This window comes from Hyperolius riggenbachi, chromosome 11 (assembly GCF_040937935.1).
Source record: "Hyperolius riggenbachi isolate aHypRig1 chromosome 11, aHypRig1.pri, whole genome shotgun sequence".
NCBI lineage: Eukaryota > Metazoa > Chordata > Amphibia > Anura > Hyperoliidae > Hyperolius > Hyperolius riggenbachi.
This window is the reverse complement of record NC_090656.1, coordinates 246173652-246192123: the sequence shown is the minus strand read 5'-3', so window position 1 is coordinate 246192123 and position 18472 is coordinate 246173652. Positions and strand designations below refer to the sequence as shown.

At 44.8% G+C, this 18472-nt stretch overlaps 1 protein-coding gene across 9 annotated transcripts in view; it reads right to left on the bottom strand.

Moving 5' to 3' along the window:
- The window catches only part of ANO1 (anoctamin 1), a 1209699-nt gene that overhangs the window by 467981 nt on the left and 723246 nt on the right, over positions 1 to 18472 (bottom strand). The window contains exon 10 of one of the 9 annotated variants that reach the window (XM_068260048.1): positions 11704 to 11867. The exons of the other annotated variants lie outside the window; for them this stretch is intronic. The gene's annotated coding sequence lies outside the window, so the exon portion shown is untranslated. The remainder of the gene's footprint in view (positions 1 to 11703; positions 11868 to 18472) is intronic. 9 annotated transcript variants of the gene reach the window in all.

Genomic DNA, 18472 nt, shown 5'->3' with positions numbered 1-18472 from the left:
GTGACAGGGAGCGCGAGTGGCCAGAGCATGCACTGCTTCTTTGTCCTCTGTGAGACTGGCTGCAGTCGGAGCCACAAACAGGTGGCAGGGCAGTGCAATGGAGAGAAACCCATCCAAAACAGAGGATAGGTAAGTAGCAAACATCCTGTCAGGACCCACTTTGGATGTTCTGTTGTAATTAGAGTGGACCTGAACTCCGAACTTCCTCTCTGCTCTAAAAGATATGCAACAACATAACCTTTAAAGAAAAACATTCCTTTGTTACAGCTGATACAACTCTTGCAATAAATCTGCAGTGTGTCTACTTCCTGCTTTCATGGAAGCAGACATATTGTTAACATCATGTGCTTTCAAATGAGCTTAGATGTTGTGGCAGTCAGGTGGCACAGGGTAGAGCTCAAATTACAACTTGTGATTAGACATAGAGGAGGGGGAATTAGACAGGCTCTCTAAATACATACATGGTACATTTCTCTGTTTTCCTTCTGTCCTGTGCAAGAGTTCAGCTCCACTTTAAAGCATCTGAATGACATTTATTTATATTTGCTGAAAAATCTATGCATCTCTTTTGAGTGTTGAATGTACATATGGTGGTGTGCTCTAACATATAGGCAGTATACAGGAACAAAGTCTGAAGAAGGCTTTTCTTTTAAACCAATAAATGGCATCATCCTGATTCAAAACTCTCTGCTTTCACTGATGGTTAAGATGGTACACTGCTCTACTGCCAAACCATACACACTAGCATAGAGGTAGTAACAGCTCAGGTGTCCTTTAAAGTGACAGTTTAGCAATGAAAGGGAAGCAAACAGCATTTTTATTCTTGTAGTTCTCATAGATGGTAGGAGCTGAAGGACAGAAAATGAGTCGGGAAAGAGTTAACTGAAGCAGACAATAGATCACTGCTGGCTAGGAAGAAAAAAATAAATAAAAGACAAACAGTCATAAATTAGGGTTACTTAAGAATGTAATTAACAGCTGCTGGGGTCAGTGTCACAGCTGTAAAATAGAGAAGGCGAAGAAACTACCAGAGCTCACTGTTGTCTGTGAATGCCTGCATTAAAACTCAGCAGAACTTAATTCTATCTGCTTTGTAATGTAAATCCCTGGTATTTCTCACATCAACTTGTATGTCCATCATACAGAGGAATGGATCTTCAGGTGACAGGCAGCAGATGTGGATTGTCATAACACATCAGGAAGTGAGAGAGAGAGAGAAGCAGGGATTGGGGAACTCTGGAATTCAGCTATTAGTGCAGAGCAGGGTGCTAGCTGGCTGCGCTGCGAGACCAGAAGAGATACTTTACTTTGACATATGACCTTTTCTCTCTCCAAGTCCTGCCGCCCTTCTGATCTTATCTGATTTATCGCCCTAGGCCATGGCCTTTGTGGCCTTCCCAGAAATCCGGTCCTGGGCAAGGTTCTTAAACTTCGTGGGTGGAGCCTACAACAGCCAATCAAAATGCATCTATTTTTTTTCAAGGGGAATATTAAAATTGTTGTCATTCTTAAACTGTTAGCAGCAGAGGCTTTAAACCTGGTACAGTCGATCATTGGGAGGCTGGGGTTCAAATTCAGAAAATGGGGGGGCGGAGCCACAAACAGCCTATCAGATTTGTTTCATTTCTATGAGAAAATGTTAATTATTGATGCAGAGTAACCTTGTGTTAAGATTAGAAAAAGTGGGTGGAGCCAACAACAGCCAATTACATACCCCGGCAACGCCGGGTCTTCCGCCAGTTTATTTTATAAAATTCACTGAAATCTAAACATGGGCAGCATGGGCGTAGCAATAACCCCTGCGACCCCCGCCATTGCAGGGGAGCCTGGATGCTTTGGGGGCCCTTCTTCCTCTCTCTCCCCAACCACAAGTGCAGCCAATTAGCAATAAACCCTCCCTGTTCGCTCATAAGAACCGTGTGCAGGAGCATGTGTCATTTTTTCCAGCTTCCAGACGCTGCTTTACAGCAGAACACTCTCTGCTGCCATTTGCCGGCTCCTGATCACATGTCCCGCAGGGGATTCGGGGATAAATGGAGCAGCCCCATGCTATCATTTTTGCAGGGGGGCCTTATTAAGTCTAGCTAAGCCCCTGATGGACAGTACAATTCATGTGTTATGTAAGTAGAACAAGTGTTTATTTACTTATATATGTGTGTTTCCCCCGTGGAATACTATGGCTGTCCCTGCTGCTTTAAATTGCTGTGACAAATAGCAGAGGGTTAGGATGTAATCTCAGCTGAGATCTGGTTGTTGCATAATAATGCAGCCAAACACACTGTGTAGAGATATCAGTGTCATGCTGAGCCCGGAATATATATAGAAGCAGCACTACTGCAATACACTTGTTGTAGGACACCTGGCGGCATAAACGCCTTGTAAGTCTCATAGAGGTGGGCACAGAAGAGCACTTGCATAAACCCTCAGATCTTCCTCACATTTTTTTTAAAGGACCACTCCAGCAAAAAAAGCAAGCAGTTAAAATCTGACAGAACCAACAGATTTTGGACTAGTCCATGTTCTCATGAGAAATTCTCATGGTTTTATTTGTTTACAAATGCATTTCCTGAATGGCAGTTTAACTGCGACAATAGCAAGATGCCAGCCAGCCTCCCTACTCACTTACACACTGTTTTGTCAGTTAGACTTAGCAACTGCCGGTCAGGAAATGCTTTTAACAACAAAGAGAACCCTGAGAATCCCCTATCAGGAGATGGACTAGTCCAAAACCTGTCAGTTCTGTCAGATTTTAACTGCTTACTTTATTCGCTGGAGTGGTCCTTTAAAAGGGGCACTATGGCGAAAAATTGTAAAATGTAAAATATATGTAAACATAGACAAATAAGATGTACGTTTTTTTTCCAGAGTAAAATGAGCCATAAATTAGTTTTCCCCTATATTGCTGTCACTTACAGTAGGTAGTAGAAATCTGACAGAAGTGACAGGTTTTGGACTAGTCCATCTCTTCATGGGAGGATTCTCAGGGATTTATTTATTTTTAAAAGCACTTAGTGAATGGCAGTTGCTCCAACTGCCAAAAAACTGTGTAGCGAGCAGGGAAGCTGGCCAGCATCATTGTTTAAATGCTTTTTAGTTGATATCTTTATAAAGAATAAAAGTCTTGCTGAGAATCCCCCATGAGGAGATGGACTAGTCCAAAACCTGTCGGTAATGTCAGATTTCTACTACCTACTGTAAGTGACAGCGACATAGGAGAAAAGTCATTCATGGCTCATTTTACTAGGAAAAAAAACGTACTTCTTATTAGTCTATGTTTGCACATATTTTAAATTTTACAATTCTTTGCCATAGTGCCCCTTTAAACAGTACCTGTGAGTTTATAAAGTAAAAAAAAGTTTGCTGCTTATCTCAGTAGAGGGAAGGTTCTGGATAATCAAGAGGCTTCCCCCGCCCAGCTCAGGCTCGCCGTTCCAGCGCCGGGGCCTCTGAACCTATCTGGGGCTAGTTGAATAGGTTCTGTGTATGAGTACGGCTGTACTACGCAGAGCAAGCCGACTCACGTCAGCACAGGAGCATGACTGCGGCTCTGTATTACTGCGGAAGGGTTCCCAACCATGTACGAGGAGGAAGAAGAGGGTCCCGGCAAGCACCGGTGGGCTACGACGTCATATAGAGGCGTCCCTCTCTTGAAGGAAGTATCTAACTCTTGTTTTTTGTCTTTTTTAAACTTTACTTTTCTTTAAATACATATGATACAGTTGCACTTATAAGCTTGACATACCCTGCCCCTATGGACTTCACTTCAGCACCAGGGGCGTAGATACACGTATCCGCCTATTTGCAGCCACACGTACACCCCCCCCCCAAAAAAAAAAGTAAAAAATACACATTAATTCACCCCCAAGGGTTTTTACCCTAACGGACCAGAGCAATTTTCACCTGTCAGTGCTCCTCCCTTTTATTCTCTAATAAACTTTATTACTACTTATTGCAACAAAAATAAATGATCTATACCTCGTTTTTTTTCGCCACCAATTAGGCTTTCTGTGGGTAGTACATTTTGCTAAGAATTTTTTGGTTCTAAATGCGTTTTAATGAGAAAAATAAGAAAATAATGGAAAAAAAATCATTATTTCTCAGTTTCGGTCATTATAGTTTTAAAATTAAACGTTCTCCTGTGGATAAAACAGACACATTTTATTTGCCCAGTTGTCCCAATTATTAAACTGTTTAAATGATGTCCCTATCACAATGTACGGCGACAATATATTATTTGGAAATATAGGTGTTGTTTTTCTGTTTTTTTTCTTTGTCCGGTCCATAATTACAAGCCCCTATGTAGTAAAGTTAAAGTAATTTTCCCTCATAAAATATAGATTGAAAAAGCTAAGTCCTTAAGGCAACTATTTATGTATTTTTTTTAAACTGATTTTATTACAAGTGTTTTTGTTTGGGGGGGGGAGGGGGGGAAGCTTTGCAAGTTATTAATTTTATTAATATTGTGTATGTATGTATGTATGTGCCTGTATGTGTAATTTTACTTTTTGGCCACAAGATGGTGCTAGTAAACATTCTCCCGTTATAGGCATTGCGATTGGGGTAGAGGACCTCTCAGTCCTCTTCCCCAATCACTAAACACAGAATCCTGACGGAAACGGTGGTGGGAGCGGAGTGGCAGCGGGAACAAGAAACGTATTAAAATGTCCTGTTGCTGTTAACAGGCTTAAACATGACGTTTTGATACGATATATTGTCATTAAGTGGTTAAAATAATAATAATATAAAAATCAATAAAATACCCCATTAGTTTTAACCCCTTACTTTCCCCTCCCCTATAGTTACCAAAATAAAACACTTGTTTAAAAAAAAAAAGTGACAGCATTAAAAAAAAAAGAGCCTTAGGCACTCAGCTATTTTATATGTATGTTGGTGTGATAAGTAGCAATAAAGTAATTGTCAAATTAATGGGAGGAGTGTGATGTGGGCAAAAATGCTCTGGTGTTTAAGGTGGGTAAGTGGTTACAATGGGGGTGCGCAGGTGCAACACAGCGCAAGGGACCAAATGACCTTAGGGGAGGCTAAAGGAGGCCCCAGGTAAGTATGGAAAATAACACTTGTTTTGTCTCAGGTTCCCTTTAAGGGGAAAGCCTGGACAGAGGCAGTGCGGAGCAGCGAGTGTCGCTCTGCATTACAGTTTGCCTGGACAAGCCCTAAAGGTGCCCAATAATGGTACAATCCTGCGGCCAATCGATCATTTCTGATTGCCACGATAATTGAACAGAAACGATCAGTCACGCCCATAAATGGCTGAATTCTCAAATACCAATTAAAACAAATTAATGGAATCAATCTGAAACTGTATCAATTCCATTAATCTGACTGAATCGGTTTGTGTAATTTGCTCTGTTCTTCACCACCCTCTATAGCAACAGAGCAGTCATTAGCCTTTAGGCTAGCGACACATCTGTAGAGCTTTAGTTCCCGAACTGTTACCTGAGGAATGAAGTTGTAATCCCTGTGGGAGAGTGTGTGAACCTAGATTTAGAGGGATAATTATGAGTGTGCAGAGTCAGTTTAACCCTGTAGAGAGAGTCGGTAACATCTCAAACTGATTACTTAAAGGACCTCTGTCGCGAAAATCTTAACATTTATTATATATGTAAACATATACAATTAAGTAGTATGCTTTTTCCAGAGTAAAATGAGCCATAAATTACTTTTCTCCTATGTTGCTGTCACTTACACTAGGTAGTAGAACTCTGACAGAATTGACAGGTTTTGGACTAGCCCATCTCCTCATGGGGGGTTCACAGGGATTTCTTTATTTAGTGAATGGCAGTTGCTCCGTCCAACTGCCAAAAAAAGTACGGTGAGCAGGGAGGCTGGCCGCCATGTTTGTATAAATCCTTTTCAGGATTATAAAGAATAAAGGGCATGCTGAGAATCCCCTATGGAGAGATGGACTAGTCCAAAACCTGTCGGTAATGTCAGATTTCTACTACTTACTGTAAGTGACAGCAGCATAGGAGAGAAATAATTTATGGCTTAATTTACTCTGGAAGAAACATACTTCTTATTTGTATGTGTTTTAAATTTTAAGATTTTTGCGACAGTTCCTCTTTAAGCTGGGATCAGCACAGACTGTTGATCGTCTGTTATTAATATAAGAACAGCTTGTACTCTACACACAAGATCTTTAGAAAAGTTGATCTTTAAAAAGGTGTAAAACAACATCATCTGAAAACCGCTCTTCTCCCACAGGACCAAAACGCATATACTTGTCTCAGATCTGTTCATAGTTGCAGTGTGTGATGTGTTACAGGGACAAAAGTTATGTGTTCATAAAACCAGACTAAACAGGTGGCTTTAAAGTCTCGATTTAAATGCCTCAAGGATTGGAGCTGATTGGGTGTGGCAAGGCATTCCAAAGGGTAGAGGCAGCAAGACAGAAGGCTCTGGTTTTGAAGGTTTTGGGTCGGACTCCACTGGCATTCACGTTTGTAGATCCTGTTGATCTGAGGATCAGGTATCAGGTGTCCTTCAGGGCCTAGATTGTGCAGAGATTTGAATGTTGGCATGCCAATTTTGAAGAGGATTCTCCATTTTATGGGTAGCCAGTGTAGTGAGGAAAGGATTGGTGTTATGTGGCAATGGCGGGGTTGGCTTGTTAACAGTCTTGCGGCAGCATTCTGTACTAGCTGCAGGCGGTGGAGGTGTTTATTTGGGAGGCCTGCATAGAGGGCATTGCACTGTGAAGTGAAGAAGGCGTGAACTGGGGTTGGAAGATCCTCTTATGGAATGAGATGCTTAATGTTTGCAATTTTGTCAGCATTGAATTCAACCATTCCCAATCCTATGTCATATTATGTCTGACACAGGCCATTTTCTCTGCAGGTCTGATGTCAAACATAGTCCAACACAGGAAGAAGTGGCTGCTGCTAGTAGTATGTATGTTCCCGGTGATGCTGATCTGGGTGTGGTGAGAAGCTATCTCTCTCTGCATGAGGCAAAGCAGGGCAATATAACAAATGTTTTCCGTACTGATAAGCAAGCCTGCCCTCTTGTGGCATGATTCGGGGTCCAGCTATTGCCGACTAGAGATGGGCCGAACGGTTCGCCGGCGAACGGTTCCAGGCGAACTTTGGGGGTTCGCGTTCGCCTGCATCAGGCAAACTTTTGCGGAAGTTCGATTCACCCCATAATGCTGTATTGAGCAAAATTTTTAGCCTCCATTTCACTGTCAGCAGACATGTTATTGTCAAACACACTGCTTTCAGTGCTAGAGAACCCGCCCACCATCCCTTCAAGCTAGGTCCTTTATACCATTTGACTCAGTTGTCTGGCTACACTAATTAGTTATGAGACAGCTGCTACACACTCTGCTAGGGAGATTTTAATTGGCCTCCCTCCACCCTCCACCCTTCCACCCTACCGGAGGGAGGAGGGTCTCTTCTGCCAGGGAATTATACTATTTTAAAAACCAGTATACATCATACCATAGCTGGGGATACATACATGAGTATACATCATACCATAGCTGGGAATCGAACCCAGATCTCACTGTGTGGTGGGCATGTCACCCTAAGCACTGTACCACTACAGAAGTAAGTGAAGCTAGCCTAAAATTTAACATTTATGCTCAATGCAATAGAACCATTAGGTTGCTTAAAGGAGAACTGTAGTGAGAGGTATATGGAGGCTGCCATATTGATTTCCTTTTAAGCTATACCAGTTGCCTGGCAGCCCTGCTGATCTATTTGGCTGCAGTAGTGTGAATCACACCAGAAACAAGCATGCAGCTAATCTTGTCAGATCTTACAAAAATGGCAAACACCAGATCATACCATAGCTGGGAATCGAACCCAGATCTCACTGTGTGGTGGGCACGTCACCCTAAGCACTGTACCACTACAGAAGTAAGTGAAGCTAGCCTAAAATTTAACATTTATGCTCAATGCAATAGAACCATTAGGTTGCTTAAAGGAGAACTGTAGTGAGAGGTATATGGAGGCTGCCATATTGATTTCCTTTTAAGCTATACCAGTTGCCTGGCAGCCCTGCTGATCTATTTGGCTGCAGTAATAATAATAATCCAAACATTTGTATAGTGCTTTTCTCCTGTCGGACTCAAAGTGCTCAAGAGCTGCAAGCCACAGGGACGCGCTCAAGAGGCCACCCTGCAGTGTTAGGGAGTCTTGCCTTGAACTCCTTACTGAATAGGTACTTGACCTAGCCAGGATTCAAACCCTGGTCTCCCATGTCAAAGGCAGAGCCCTTAACCAGTACACTATCCAGCCACTGTAGTGTGAATCACACCAGAAACAAGCATGCAGCTAATCTTGTCAGATCTTACAAAAATGTCAAACACCAGATCTGCTGCATGCTTGTTCAGGGTCTAGGGCTAAAAGTATTGGAGGCAGAGGATCTGCAGGATATCCAGGTAACTGGTATAGCTTAAAAGGAAATCAATATGGCAGCCTCCATATACCTCTCACTACAGTTCTCCTTTAAGCAACCTAATGGTTCTATTGCATTGAGCATAAATGTTAAATTTTAGGCTAGCTTCACTTACTTCTGTAGTGGTACAGTGCTTAGGGTGACATGCCCACCACACAGTGAGATCTGGGTTCGATTCCCAGCTATGGTATGAACTGGTGTTTGACATTTTTGTAAGATCTGACAAGATTAGCTGCATACTTGTTTCTGGTGTGATTCACACTACTGCAGCCAAATAGATCAGCAGGGCTGCCAGGCAACTGGTATAGCTTAAAAGGAAATCAATATGGCAGCCTCCATATACCTCTCACTACAGTTCTCCTTTAAGCAACCTAATGGTTCTATTGCATTGAGCATAAATGTTAAATTTTAGGCTAGCTTCACTTACTTCTGTAGTGGTACAGTGCTTAGGGTGACGTGCCCACCACACAGTGAGATCTGGGTTCGATTCCCAGCTATGGTATGATGTATACTCCTGTATGTATCCCCAGCTATGGTATGATGTATACTCATGTATGTATTCCCAGCTATGGTATGATGTATACTGGTTTTTAAAATAGTATAATTCCCTGGCAGAAGAGACCCTCCTCCCTCCGGTAGGAGGGAATAGGTAGAAGGGTGGAGGGAGGAGGGAGGAGGGAGGCCAACCAATTAAAATCTCCCTAGCAGAGTGTGTAGCAGCTGTCCCATAACTAATTAGTGTAGGTAGGCAAATGGTATAAAGGACCTTGCTTGGAGGAGGGAGGGAGGGCGGGTCCTCCAGCAGTGATGTGTATTTCACTCAATTAGGTGTGGCTCCAGGTATTAGAGCTTTTGAAACATGTTTTCTATCATTTTTCCAGTTGATAGAATTTTTTTAAACTTTCAAAGTTCGCCTCCCCATTGAAGTCTATTGCGGTTCGCAAACTTTTTCGCGAACCGAACCTTTCGCGGAAGTTCGCGAACAGGGTTCGCGAACCTAAAATCGCAGGTTCGGCCCAACTCTATTGCCGACTCACCAGTGACAGTGTTTTTCCTGCAGTACTGCTATAGCCGTAATAACATTATGGAATATGGCAGCGCCCGAAGCAGGCCGTGAGGGGCTCAGTGCCGCCACCAAGAAGACCTGCTTCGGCTGCTAGATGGCGCTGTTGCCAATAAAATCCAGCACAGCGTCTTCCTATTAAGATTAAAGTGTCGAGCTATGTTTGACACTCTGATCGTCGCTGGCCCCACCCCCTGCTCTACATAATAAAAGTATTACACAACGCTCTTGGGTCGATCATGGTCCCACCGATGAGGATCGAAGGCCGACACGCTGATGCACTCCAGCAGCATGGAGCACCCTGCAATCATGTAATAATGATGGCGCTCGTGCCAGGGGGTGTAACTGCTGCTGATCCTTTTCCCAGATCGATCACGCTTCCCCAGCACACTGGCAAACAATGAAGTGCTGGGGGGAGGTGGGTGGCTGGGAGCTTACATCTGAAAATGGCCCTGAGAATAATGGTGCACGGTGTTGCCGCTAATCCGTTTGCCGCTTATCGCTATTTAACGTTAAAGCCTTATTGTTATTTAGCGTTAAAGACTTATTGTTATTTAGCGTTAACACACAGAACCCTCTCTGTACCTATCCCTAACCACTAAACCCCCCCTGGTGGTGTCTAACCCTAACCACCCCCCTGGTGGTGTATATTGTACTGTAACTATACCTAACCCTACTCTCACACAGAACCCTCCCTTTACCTATCCCTAACCCTAAGACCCCCCTGGTGGTGTCTAACCCTAACCACCCCCCTGATGGTGCTAATCCTAAGACCCCCCCCCCCCCCCCCTCCGGGGCCGGAGCATCGGTGAGTGGCTGCGCGGGCACAGGATGTCTGCGGGGGCGGAGCATCGGGGAGTGGCTGCGCGGGCACAGGATGTCTGCGGGGGGCGGAGCATCGGGGAGTGGCTGCGCGGGCACAGGATGCCTGCGGGGGACCATTAGAAGCCCCGGGTAACTTCACCTCATTTTCCCCCGACCCCCCAACAGTATCTCTTTAAAGAAAAAATACATTTCAATGAATAAAAAAAAACACACATCACAGCAACAATCAGATGCCACCAACAGAAAGCTGTGTTGGTAGCAAGAAAAGGAGGCAGGATTCATTTGGGTGGTAAGTTGTACGGCCGTGCAGCGAGCTGTTAAAGCTGCAGTTTGCTGGATTGTATTAAATGGCCTGATAACTAGCGGGGTGTAAGGCTGGTAAATTGTGAATTACGATGTGAACTAATGATTATACAAAATTAGTGTCATCACTAGTTGTCATTCATCCATTGCTGAAGCTCCGACCGCTAAGCATGTGTAATATGAATCCTACAGATGTATTGTTTCCCAGTCAGGGCCTCATTTCCAGCACACATTGAGCTCTCCAACACTTGAAGAATCTGGGACTGAAGTGGTTACTAACCGTGTCAGAAAGCCTTATGCCTTTTATTCATAGATGTGATTTACAACAGTGCTAGGCTCCTACAACATGCCCAATTATCACCACTCTGCAAACAGATAACGTTCCCACCCTGTAGGCTGTGTTACTATTACCGTAGTGGCCAGTGGAGCAGTGCCATGTCCGGGGAGGTAGGCGGGGACACAGCTGGTCCAGCAGGTGGAAGGACTGGAGCCAAACTCTACATGCAAAGAATAGTAATCCAATGACACCGGGGTCACTATGACTCTGATCTCTCCCTCTATCACTCCTCCTCTCCTGTCTTTGCTAGTGATGCTTGGGCTGTTTGCCGTTCGCATTAAATGCTGTTTTTTTTTTTGTCAAAAAAATTGCATTCACATTTAAAGGATACCTGAAGTGACATGTGACATGGTGAGATAGACATGTGTATGTACAGTGCCTAGCACACTAATAACTAGGCTGTGTTCCTTTTTTGCTTTCTCTGTCTGAACGAGTTAAATATCAGGTATGTAAGTGGCTGACTCAGTCCTGACTCAGACAGGAAATGACTACAGTGTGACTCTCACTGATAAGAAATTCCAACTATAAAACACTTCCCTAGCAGAAAATGGCTTCTGATAGCAGGAAAGATATAAAAAGGGGAATTTCTTATCAGTGAGGGTCACACTGTAGTCACTTCCTGTCTGAGTCAGGACTGAATGCATTTAAGGACAGACAGCGTGCATCTTCCATCCAGACTTACGTATTTATTGCAAGTGAACAACAACAATGATAGTTCTTTGAATGACACAATCCATATGCGATATGTACAAAATACCTTGATTGTGGATCAATGTGCAGGCCTGTCAGCGTTGGAGGTTGGAGTAAGGGACAGAGGTGGGCCTAGCGACGGCCGTTTTGTGTCCTACAGGACGCTTGGTCACGCTGTGTCCCACTCGAGTCAGGACTGAGTCAGCCACTTGCATACCTCATTTGTAACTCCTTCAGGCAGAGAAAGAAAAAAAGGAACACAGCCTAGTTATTTGTGTGCTAGGCACTGTACATATCATTTAACATTAAATTCAATGGCCACCGACTCTAGCGGTTATAGCATATGTGCTAGAAACACCAACTTTGCAGGGTATTTTAAGCAGGATGGTGGGAACAAGAGGATTTGGGTTTTTTTTTATGATAGGGAAATATTATATATATATTTGAAATGACACTGAAGCAAAAAAAAAAAAAAAAAAAAAAAAAAAACAACTAATGATATAATGAATTGTATGTGTAGTTGCCATGCTGTTTGAATTCCTGCTGGTGTCACACTATGGATTTTACATGAATTTCCGCTGTCCACCAGCAGAGGTCTCACCTCATCTCTGGAACTCTGTGAACAGTCACCTGACCATTGTGCAGTATTTAACCACTTTACCCCCGCCCGTACGGATTTCTCCGTCCCTTTTTCCATCCTTTGACCCCCAGGGATGGAGAAATCCGTACTTTGCGCACTCCCGCCGCTGCCCGCGTTCCCGCTCCTAAACACGCCGCCGGCCGCTCGTAGACACGCCGCCCGCCGCTCGCCCGGAGATCAATGAATGGGAAAATCCATTCCCATTCGTTGATCTAAGCCCCGCAATGATCCGCTGCTCTCCGATGAGCAGCGCAATCATTGTGAAAAAAAAAAAAAAACTTACCCAGCCTCCTAGTACTTCCTCCAAGAGTCCGGAAGGACGCTTGGAGGTCGCATTAAAACAAAAAGTTACTGCGGCCATCTTGTGGCCAAATAGTAAAACTACACCCTAAACCTTTTTTTACATACAAATAAATTACTTTTACACAAAAAATTAACTCATTACCACCCACACTCCCAATTTTTTTTTTTTTGTAATTAAAAAAAAAAAAAAAAATGTACAATAAAAAAAATACATAAATAGTTACCTTAGGGACTGAACTTTTTAAATATTTATGTCAGGAGGGTACAACACTGTTACTTTATAAACTATGGGCTTGTAATTAGGGATGGACGCAAAACTGAAAAAAATGCACCTTTATTTCCAAATAAAATATTGGTGCCAAACATTGTGATAGGAACAAAATTTAAACGGTTTTATAACCGGGACAAAAGAGCAAATACATTTCATGGGTTTTAATTAAAGTAACATGCATTATTTAAAAACTATAATGGCTGAAAACTGAAAAATAATAATTTTTTCCCACATTTTTTTCCTATTTTCCCATTAAAACACATTTAGAATAAAATAATTCTTAGCAAAATGTACCACCCAAAGAAAACCTAATTGGTGGCGGAAAAAACAAGATATAGTTCATGTCATTGCGATAAGTAATGATAAAGTTATAGACGAATGAATGGAAGGAGCGTTGAAAGGTGAAAATTGCTCTGGTGGTCAGGGGGTAAAACCCCTCAGTGGTGAAGTGGTTAAAGGACTTACGAGCCCAAACTGTCTAAAAAAGCAAAGTACCTGTAAGCTGTTTAAATGCACGGAGGACGCCGTCCGCGCCCTCCGTGCAGTTCCGCCGGGTCCCCTTCCTGAGATCGCCCCCAGCGCCGACCCCGACCCCCCAGGCCGGGTCGGGCTCTCGTGCCGCTCTCAATATGGCCGCTTCCATTGGCCGCGGCTGCGCAGTCCGCCTGGCCGCGAGTGCGGCTGCGCAGCTCTACGGCCAACCCCCCGAACCACGCACTGTAGCGTGGATCAGAGGGGTTGGCCGTAGAGCTGCGCAGCCGCACTCGCGGCCAGGCGGACTGCGCAGCCGCGGCCAATGGAAGCGGCCATATTGAGAGCGGCACGAGAGCCCGACCCGGCCTGGGGGGCCGGGGTCGGCGCGGGGGGCGATCTCAGGAAGGGGACCCGGCGGAACTGCACGGAGGGCGCGGACGGCGTCCTCCGTGCATTTAAACAGCTTACAGGTACTTTGCTTTTTTAGACATTTTGGGCTCGTAAGTCCTTTAAGGCTGCTTCTAGCAGAAGAACATTGCTAGATCATTCTGTGCTGTAGGCCTTGTACTCTGGTCACCCATCCTTTTTCCTAGCTCCTTGCTTCCTGTATTTTGTATTGATCTCCCGGTATTGACCTTTTGCTTTGTCCGACTATTCTCCTGCCCACTGTCTGTATACTTCTGATACTCTGATCATTGATCCTGGCCTGTACGACAATTCTCCTGTGTGCTGATTCTGCTGATGGGTGTCTGTATATATTGTATTATTATTGCTATTGTATATATTGTGTGATCCAGGTCCCTGTGTGTGGCTATTGTATATATTGTGTGATCTGTGTCTTTGCATATTTATTGTAAATATTAGTTAGTCAGGGTGATATCTGGGCACTGTGGTCAAATTGTACGATTGCATGCATATTGTTTGTATGTGTATATATGTTAATTATCACTTCTGTAAATAAACACGTTCATCACCTTTAAATCCAATCTGTGCAGACCTCAGTATTTCCTTAAAGGGAACCAGAGACGAAGCACCCTTGTGTATTTTACCATATATATCAGTGGGAACATTAGAGAAAACCCCTACCCTGCTCTCTGTTTCATCCTCACTGCTAAAAGTGTTATCAGCTGTGATAAGAATCCTGGACTGAGCATTCAGTCTGGCTTTGCAGGGAATAATTATAGCTGAGTCATTATAGCAGAGCCACAAGGGGGCAGGCTTGGGCTTGAAAAGACACCAGAGAAGACAGACTCAGCTATAATCTTTCCATAGCAAAGCTAGACTGAGTGCTCTTATCAGAGGTGATAACAGTCAGATTACACAGAGAACAATGAAACAAAGAGCAGATTAGGTGTTTACTGTCATGTTCCCACTGATTTATAAGGTAAAATACATGAGGGTGCTTCATCTCTGGTTCTCTTTAAGTGAAGTGAACTCTTTTTTGCCTTGATAAGTATCTGCATGCACAGATCCTTACAGTAGTACAGATAATTCATAGAACATTAGTATAAAAAAGAAAAGTCTCATAATTTTATTTTCAATTATATAGCTTTTTTATATATATAATATTGCATTATTCTCTAATATTTGCAGTTTATGAACTACACTCTGTATTTTAAACTATGAAAAAGAGCAGCGCTAATCTTAAACAAACAAGAAAAAGTGAGAGACAGGTTGAGATAAGTGCTTCAGAAAACAGCACTGTAGCCAACCCCAAGTTGGGTTAGAGAGCTCAGAGAAGCTCTTTAGCATAGATAACAAGTGAAGTTTCTTAACTCTACCTGTACAGGAAACAATATGACACTCTTTCCTTTGCTACTAATGTTGCATTCCTTAGCTGTACCACACATACAATTCATTACCTCATTAGTTTATTTTCGCTTCGGATTCCCTTTAAATGCGCTAAATGACAGATAATGCATCAACCTAACGATAGTGTAAATTTACATATATCAAAAAAGGAGCAGTGAATTTCATGACAGGGTTTCCAGGGGTTCCATACACAGTGAGTACGGACCCCCTGCAAATCCCTTGGGAGAAGTGGCAACGCTTTGGCCAGGGATCGCTAAACAGCTGCAATATGGCTGTATAAGGATCCCTGACAACTTTATCTATTTTTTTGGACCATTTTCTTTTTTAAAGGGGACCCCCAGATGACTGCATCCTCCCCAGGAGAAAAAAGTATAGGGGTACATAGTAACCCTTACCCATTTCCACAAAGGGTTAAAAGAAATAAAAACATAATAACGAAAAAGTCCTTTATAAATCCTAATTAACCATCAACAATTACCTTTTAAAAAAAGTTCCCATGCCAATGTCCTCGGAAATGATCCCACACCAATATCCTTTTGTTAACTTGATTGAAGGTCTCCACCGCCACACCGCCGCTCCCTGCGCATACTAAATATAGCTAGAGCACAAAGCACCTTTAAATTTGCCTCCAAGGCTCCCCATTGGTCAAATAACAGACCAATGGGGAGCTTTGGAGGCAAATTTAAAGGTGCTTTGTGCTCTAACTATACTTAGCACAGCTAGAGCAGCGTCCCTGCGGGCTCCGCTCTCCTTCTCGCCCACCACACCTATCGCACCCACCAGCCCACCACGGGCGTAGCAATAGGGGGTGCAGAGGTTGCGACCGCATCGGGGCCCTCCCTAAACTTCAGTATTAGCTCTCTATTGGTCCTGTGTTCATAATAATCACTTCTATAGATACTTTGAATAGTGGTAATCATTAACAAGCTGTTTCCCATCCCCTTCTTGCACCTCTGACACTGTAGTTGCCATTGGAAGGTTTTGGTGTGCTCCATCAATTGTTATATATAGAGTGCTAGGGGGCCCCAATGTAAAACTTGCATCGGGGCCCACAGCTCCTTAGCTACGCCACTGGCACCCACCCACGCCGACACCCCGCCGTCACTGATATCAGGGTGCTGTGGTTGCTCCAGGGTGCCGGCAGGATAGGTGCGGTGAGCAGAGAGAAGAGCGGGAGCCGCTATAGTGATTATATCCTCAAATTAATTGAGATGTCCATTTCCCCCCATTGTAATAGGTGGTGAAACTGGGCTCCACATTTGCAAGACCTGTTGGCATCCCTGAAGTTGCTGGACAACTTTCCTAGGATTTTAAAGGTGGCCGAAAACGATAATTCTGATGGGAGGGGTAAATATCGTAATACATTGTTCTCTACACCATCAACGAACCAATCTTTGTTTCCTGTCTATCACAACAGACAGGAACATCAACATTTTGGTTTTAAGAAAATCCAGTCAGATGATTTTCAGTGGAGATTATTTACAACCAATCAGATCACATCCGCTTAGAATTTTCTGATCGCTCAAGATATTTTTCGCTAGAAATTGGACCGTTAGTGGCCACCTTTAATGATCTGATCTGATCTGGACTTCATGTTCAGTAAGCCAGCACCTACTTAGTGAGGAGATCTTGGGCAAGACTCCCTAATACTGCTCCTGCCTATACAGCACCCCCTAGTGGCTGCAGCTCTGGCCTAACACTGCTACTGCCTATAGAGCACCCCCTAGTGGCTGTAGCTCTGGCCTAACACTGCTACTGCCTATAGAGCGCCCCCTAGTGGCTGCAGCTCTGGCCTAACACTGCTACTGCCTATAGAGCGCCCCCTAGTGGCTGCAGCTCTGGCCTAACACTGCTACTGCCTACAGAGCACCCCCTAGTGGCTACAGCTCTGGCCTAACACTGATACTACCTATAGCACACCCCCTAGTGGCTACAGCTCTGGCCTAACACTGCTACTGCCTATAGAGTGCCCCCTAGTGGCTGCAGCTCTGGCCTAACACTGCTACTGGCTATAGAGCACCCCCTAGTGGCTACAGCTCTGGCCTAACACTGATACTACCTATAGCGCACCCCCTAGTGGCTACAGCTCTGGCCTAACACTGCTACTGACTATAGAGCGCCCACTAGTGGCTGCAGCTCTGGCGTAACACTGATACTGGCTAAAGAGCGCCTCCTAGTGGCTGCAGCCCTGGCGTAACACTGCTACTGGCTATAGAGCGCCCCCTAGTGGCTGCAGCTCTGGCCTAACACTACTACTGCCTATAGAGTGTGCCCTAGTGGCTGCAGCTCTGGCCTAACACTGCTACCTCCTATAGAGCTCCCCCTAGTGGCTGCAGCTCTGGCTTAACACTGATACTATCTATAGAGCGCACCCTAGTGGCTGCAGTTTTGGCCTAACACTGCTACTGCCTATAGAGCGCCCCCTAGTGGCTGCAGCTCTGGCTTAACACTGATACTATCTATAGAGCGCACCCTAGTGGCTGCAGCTCTGGCCTAACACTGCTACTGCCTATAGAGCGCCCCCTAGTGGCTGCAGCTCTGGCCTAACACTGCTACTGCCTATAGAGCGCCCCCTAGTGGCTGCAGCTCTGGCCTAACACTGCTACTGCCTATAGAGCGCCCCCTAGTGGCTGCAGCTCTGGCCTAACACTGCTACTGCCTATAGAGCGCCCCCTAGTGGCTGCAGCTCTGGCCTAACACTGCTACTGCCTATAGAGCCCACCCTAGTGGTTGCAGCTCTGGCCTAACACTGCTACTGCCTATAGAGTGCCCCCTAGTGGCTTCAGCTGTGTCTATCACTGCTACTGCTTATAGAGCGCCCCCAGTGGCTGCAGCTCTGGCCTAACACTGCTACTGCCTATAGAGCTCTCTTTAGTGGCTGCAGCTTTGGCCTAACACTGCTACTGCCTATAGAGGGCACCCTAGTGGCTGCAGCTCTGGCCTAACACTGCTACTGCCTATAGAGCACCCACTAGTGGCTGCAGCTCTGGCCTAACACTGCTACTGCCTATAGAGCTCCCCCTAGTGGCTGCAGCTCTGGCCTACCACTGCTATTGCCTATAGAGCGCCCCCTAGTGGCTGCAGCTCTGGCCTAACACTGCTACTGCCTATAGAGCGCCCCCTAGTGGCTGCAGCTCTGGCCTAACACGGCTACTGCCTAAAGAGCTCCCCCTAGTGGCTGCAGCTCTGGCCTACCACTGCTATTGCCTATAGAGCGCCCCCTAGTGGCTGCAGCTCTGGCCTAACACTGCTACTACCTATAGAGCGCCCCCTAGTGGCTGCAGCTCTGGCCTAACACAGCTACTGCCTAAAGAGCTCCCCCTAGTGGCTGCAGCT